The sequence below is a fragment of the Arachis hypogaea genome, chromosome 17, assembly GCF_003086295.3.
Source record: "Arachis hypogaea cultivar Tifrunner chromosome 17, arahy.Tifrunner.gnm2.J5K5, whole genome shotgun sequence".
Taxonomy (NCBI): domain Eukaryota; kingdom Viridiplantae; phylum Streptophyta; class Magnoliopsida; order Fabales; family Fabaceae; genus Arachis; species Arachis hypogaea.
Window position 1 is genome coordinate 101,876,109 of NC_092052.1, and position 6,047 is coordinate 101,882,155.

The following is a 6,047-nucleotide window of genomic DNA, read 5'->3' on the forward strand; positions in this document are numbered from 1 at the left end:
TCATCGAGAAGTGAGTATGAAGGTGTAGGTGAACTTTTCTATCTTTTGATAGTTTAGTTCAGCCCCTTGTAGAGCTTTGCTGATGAAGTAGACGGGTTGTTGCCCACTTTCATCTTCTCTTACTAGTGCTGAGGCTATTTCCCAACTTTTCACTGCGAGGTATAATATGAGTTCTTCACTTTCCCGTTGTCGGGTAAGAATGGGTGGTTGCCCCAAGAATTTTTGAAATATCGGAAGGCTTGTTCGCACTCCGTTGTCCTATTCAAACCTCTCTCCCTTCCTTAATATACCTCTTTGAGGTGTCTTTTGTGAGATGATTTAGAGATCCCTCCTCCTGCGAATCCTCCATTTATCATATGAACATGTCTCTCAAGGGTGTGAGGTCGACCTTCAACTCGTCCGACCTCTTTGTTGTGAGGTGGACCTTCGACTCGTCCGACCTCTTTGGTGTGAGGTGGACCTTCAACTCGTCCGACCTCTTTGTTGTGAGGTGGACCTTCAACTCGTCTGACCTTTTCGGTGTGAGGTGGACGTTCAACTTGCCCGACCTCTTCGGTGTGAGGTGGACCTTCAATTCGTCCGACCTCTTCGGTGTGAGGTGGACCTTCAACTCGTCCGACCTCTTTGGTGTGAGATGGACCTTCAACTCGTCCGACCTATTTGTTGTGAGGTGGACCTTTGACTCGTCCGACCTCTTTGGTGTGAGGTGGACCTTCAACTCGTCCGACCTCTTTGTTGTGAGGTGGACCTTCAACTCGTCCGACCTCTTCGGTGTGAGGTGGACGTTCAACTCATCCGACCCCTTCTTTCTTTTTGCTTTTGATTGGGCGAGGTGGTGAGATCTTCTCAATGTTGGATATTTCTCGGTAAACCTCCACAAGAGACACCCGAAGAGGGGGTGTAATTGCGGTATTTTCTATGCTTCCCGGGTTGATCTTCTTTTTTCTTGGACTCTTTATCCTTCTCCCGTGGTGGGTTAGGAGAATCCAGTTTTTGAGCTATCTCCCAATCGGGAGTTCTCCTCCATATTGATATATTTTTTCGCCCTTTATCAGACATCGTTTAGAGATGTTGGGTACTTCTTGGATATTAAGTGGCTGAAAGGTCCTTCTCTGAGGCCATTGATGAGTCCCATGATGGCTGCTTCTGTTGGAAGACTTTGTATGTCCAGACATGCTTTGTTGAATCTTTCCATGTAGTTGCGAAGACTTTCCCGATCTCCTTGCTTAATCCCTAGTAAGCTCGGGGCGTGCTTGGTTTTATCCTTCTGGATGGAGAACCTGGCGAGGAACTTTTTTAGCAAGGTCGTCAAAACTTGTGATAGATCTTGGAGGCAAACTGTCGAACCATTTTATTGCTATCTTCGTTAGGGTAGTCGGGAAGGCTTTGCATCGAATGATGTTCGAGGCATCAGTGAGATACATTATGCTTCTGAAATTGCTGGGATGATGGCTTGGATTCGATGTGCCGTCGTACGGGGTCATGTCGGGAGCTTTGAAGTCCTTTGGGACTTTAGCTTTCATGATCTCCTTGGTGAATGGATCTTTGTCTTTGTGGAAGTCGTCATCGTGACTGGGTTGAATGGTTTTGGCTTTGAGATCACCCTCGAGCTTTAGGAGCTTGTCCTCTAGCTCTTGTCGTCGCCTAGTTTCTCTCCGGAGGTTTCTCTCAGCTTCTTATTCCAGCTGTTTAAGGCGATTCTGTTGCTTACAGATAGCTTCCAAAATTTCTGTGTTTGGGGGTTGCTTATCTTCCCCGTCTTGAGGTGTGTCTTTGGAGGTGGCGTCCGTGTCTTTGTTTGGCGTTCTGTCCACCAAACCAGAGTTGTGATCGTTGTCATGGTCGTCCACCATGGTAATGGGATGACTTCCAGGTTTCCCGGCAACGGCGCCAATATTTCGAGGGTTACCTGAAACTGTAGGTCGATCTCAGACGAGATCTTCTGTACTGGTCGGAGATGACGTGTCCGGCTGGTGGGTGGCGGCCGGAGCTATCGTGTCTGACTTGTTGGACTGGCTGCGCTGCTGATCCTTTGTCACCGGAGGGTGGTGGTACCTGCAAGGGACTCCGATGCTTAAGTTAGTAAGGGTATTAAGCAAGTTTTTAGTAGAATCAGAGTATGAGTTATACCTGGGTGCTCCAGTGTATTTATAATAGTGTGGAGTGACCTTTCTGGAGATAAGATAGTTATCTTATCTTATCTTATCTTTAAGTGAGGTCATCTTATCTTCTGGGGAACAGCCTTTATCCTTCTAGGCTTTGGCTGCCTTTAGATTGGGCTGTGTCCCTTTGTTTGGGCCTGCTTGGGCTTCTTATGGCGATTTGGCCGAGCTCTTTGAGAAGAGGTCGGTAATAGGCCAACCTTCCAAGAGGTCGGACATGGGCCAACCTTCAAAGAGGTCGGATAGTATGACCTAAAGAGGTCGGTCAACTTGTCGTAAAACATCCCGGGTCGGACAGCTCGACCTAGGGTATGAACACCATTTAAATTACTTGTTCCTTATTTCAAAAACCCAAAAATATACCTTTTTCCATAACCAATAATAAATCATACTTCCCTGCAATTCCTTGAGATACGACCCGAGGTTTAAATACTTCGATTATAAATTTTATTGGGTTTTGTTACTTGTGACAACCAAACTTTTGTACGAAAGGATTCTTTGTTGGTTTAGAAACTATACTTACAATGTGATTATTTTTATAAAATTCTTTACCGGCAGAAATTAGTTCGTCATGTGAGCATCTTGTACCCTTTTTCTTAGCATCTTCTAGTTGTTTTTAGTTAGATTTTATTTAGTTTTACTTGGTTTTAGTGCAAAAATCTCCTTTGGATGCTACTTTGAGTTATTTTGTTGTTTCTATAATTTCAGGTGAAATTCGGAGCAATTTGACAGAGTTTGGAGTAAAAACAGAAGAAGCAGGCAGCACCCCCCTAGGCGTTAAACACCTAACTGGCATTTAGCGCCAACAAAGGGCCTCAGCATGCATAAGGCTACTCTCTTTGGGGTGTTTAATGCCCATTACTGGCGTTAAATGACCACGAGAGTGGCAGTTAATGAAGGTTAGAGGAGGCTAAATCTCTAAGAGATTAGGGTTTAGACATTTATAGTTTGTCATGGAATGAATCATGCATTGTTAAAATAGTTGGTAAGAACTTTTAATCCGAAAAAGTAAATATCTCCGAAGCCTTAACAATTTTCTTATACTGTTTTCACACCAAACCCTTTATTTGCTTTCTTTATTTCCTTGTTTATTGCTTTATGCGCTTGCAACCTTCAAAACCCTTTTCTATTAGCCTAAATAAGTCCAAATTCATAACTATTGTTTGCTTAGTCCGATAATCCTCGTGGGATCGACCCTCACTCATCTGAGGTATTACTTGGATGACCCGGTGCACTTACCGGTTAAGCTGTAGTAATCTCTGTTTCCTGCACCAAGCTTTTGGCGCCGTTGCCGGAGATTATTTGTGATTGACAACTACTAGTTATCTAGTTGCTTAGATTAGGTATTTTTCTTAGTTTTGTTTGTTTAGTTTTTTCTTTTAAATTTTTTCTTTTAAATTTTATTTATTTTCCTTTATTTTCCTTCAATTTCTGATTTTAAGTCTGGTGTCCCTTTAGTGTTTTCCTCTTTTCAAATTTTTGAAAATTTTGGTGTCTTTTTCTTTTTAATTTTTGAAAATTTTAAGTTACATTCTCATTCCTATTTTCAAAATTTTTAGTTTAATTACTTACTTTAATTTCTTTTATTTCTTATTTTTTTAGGATATCTCACTGGGAGTTCTCTATATTCTGACATAGAGACTCTCCACTTTTCTTTGTTTCTTGTTTGTTTATGAGTAGGAACAGGGACAAAGAACCCCTTCTCGAGTTTGATTATGAACTTAAGAGGACCTTGAGGCAGCATTTACAACAAGCTAGAGCTTACATAGCCGGAGAGAATCTCAAGGAGACCTTCGAGAAGGAAGTTGAAGAGCCCACCGTGGACGCTAATGGTGAAAATCTGAATGCTAATGAGCAAGGAACGAGGATGCTTAGCTCATACATTGCACCCACTCCTGACTTCTATGGGCGTAGTATATCTGTACCAGCTATTGGTGCGAATACCTTTGAGCTTAAGCCTCAATTGATCATTCTGGTGCAGTAGAATTGCCAGTTTCATGGACTCCCGCAGGAGGATCCCAATTTATTCATCTCCAACTTCCTACAAATCTGTAACACTGTAAAGATGAATGGAGTGAATCTAGAGGTCTACAAGCTCATGCTCTTCCGATTTGCTGTGAGGGATAGAGCAAAACAGTGGGTTGATTCTCAGCCTAAGGAGAGCCTGGACACGTGGGACAAGGTGGTCACTGGATTTCTGACCAAATTTTTCCACCTCAAAAGCCGACTTAGCTTAGGGTGGATGTTCAAACCTTTAGACAGAAAGATGGAGAATCCCTCTACGAGGCCTGGGAGAGATACAAGCTGATGATCAAAAAGTGCCCTCCTGACATATTTTCTGAGTGGACCAGGTTACAGATCTTTTATGATGGCCTCTTTGAGATGGCAAAGATGTCACTAGAAAACTCTGCAGATGGTTTATTGCACATGAAGAAGACGTTTGAAGAGATGAATGAGCTTATTGAAATAGTTGCCAACAACCGGTATCTCTACACTTCTGAGAGGAACCCTATGAGCACTGGGCTACTCAAAGAAAATGAGTCATGGAAGTGGATGATGCCAGGGCATCTTGGCTAGTTTCACAAGCCATTTGGAGTATGTTTTAGGTTAGTTTCATGCATTTTCTTAGGTAATAAGTAAGCATTTGGATGAGTTATCCATTCATGTCTTGATTCAATCTAATATTTTGAATTTTAAACATTTTCATGAGAATAATGCAAAGATCAAATGATGTAATGAATGATGCATTATTTTATGATTAGAGCAAGGCTTTAATGCAAATTGTTTGATTGATTTCAGGTAAGAAGAAGCAAAGAAGAGCCACGTTAGTGGCCAGGTTTGTGCCACTAACGTGGGCACTAACATGGAGCAAAGCAAGAGGAGGACCGTTAGTGGCAACGTTAGTGCCACTAATGTGATCAAAGTGAATGCTCAGGGAAGAATAAGCCACGTTAATGGCCACGTTAGTGCCACTAACGTGGGCACTAACGTGGGTAAGAGAAGGAGAAGGACCGTTAGTGGCAACGTTGGTACCACTAACGTGATCGAAGAGGTGCTCAGGGGAAGAGAAAGCTACGTTAGTAGCCACATTAATGCCACTAACATGGGCATTAACGTGGAAGAAGGCAAGCTCTGAGACGTTAGTGGTGGCGTTGACACCATTAACGTGAAGCAAAGGCAAGAAAGGCTACGTTAGTGGCCACGTTAATGCCACTAACGCGGGCATTAACGTGGGCTTAGGGAAAGGTGTGGCTTAGTGGCGTTAACGTGAATTTAAGGGGTTTTGGGACATTAGTGACCACGTTGGTGTCACTAACGTCTTCGAGCAAGGAAAATACACATCACGTTACTCACACTAACGACCTGACTAACGTGACTACTACCTAACTTAAAGTCCTCCAGCAAGCTGAGCAAAGCCCAATGAGTTTGTTAACTACTTCAACTAAGGCCAAGGGCCTACATCCAGATACTTACAGACTCAACTGAGAATCAGAGAAGAAGTATATATAGGAGTAGTTTTGAACTAGAAAAGGGGGATTGGAACCTAGAGGGGATCCGGGACTGTATACACTGAATTTACTCTTCTTTGTAATTAGTTTGTTTTCAAGATGCACTTTACATTTTCAATTTCAATTCCCAGAGCCAGGATCAACTAAACACCACTTCGTTGGGGGAGGGAGCTCTGTTGTAATTCAATGGATCAATCATAATTCTTATTGTTCTTCTTCTATTCATTCTCTTTTATTTGCTTGAAAGCTTTCGATCTTCATCCAATTGAGCAATTGTCTCGGAAGAGAAATTGTTCATACTTGGATTTCCTCCAAACTTTGGAAGAGGAATGAGGAAATCATGCTAGAAACGCTTTCTCATGTTGGACTAGATCGG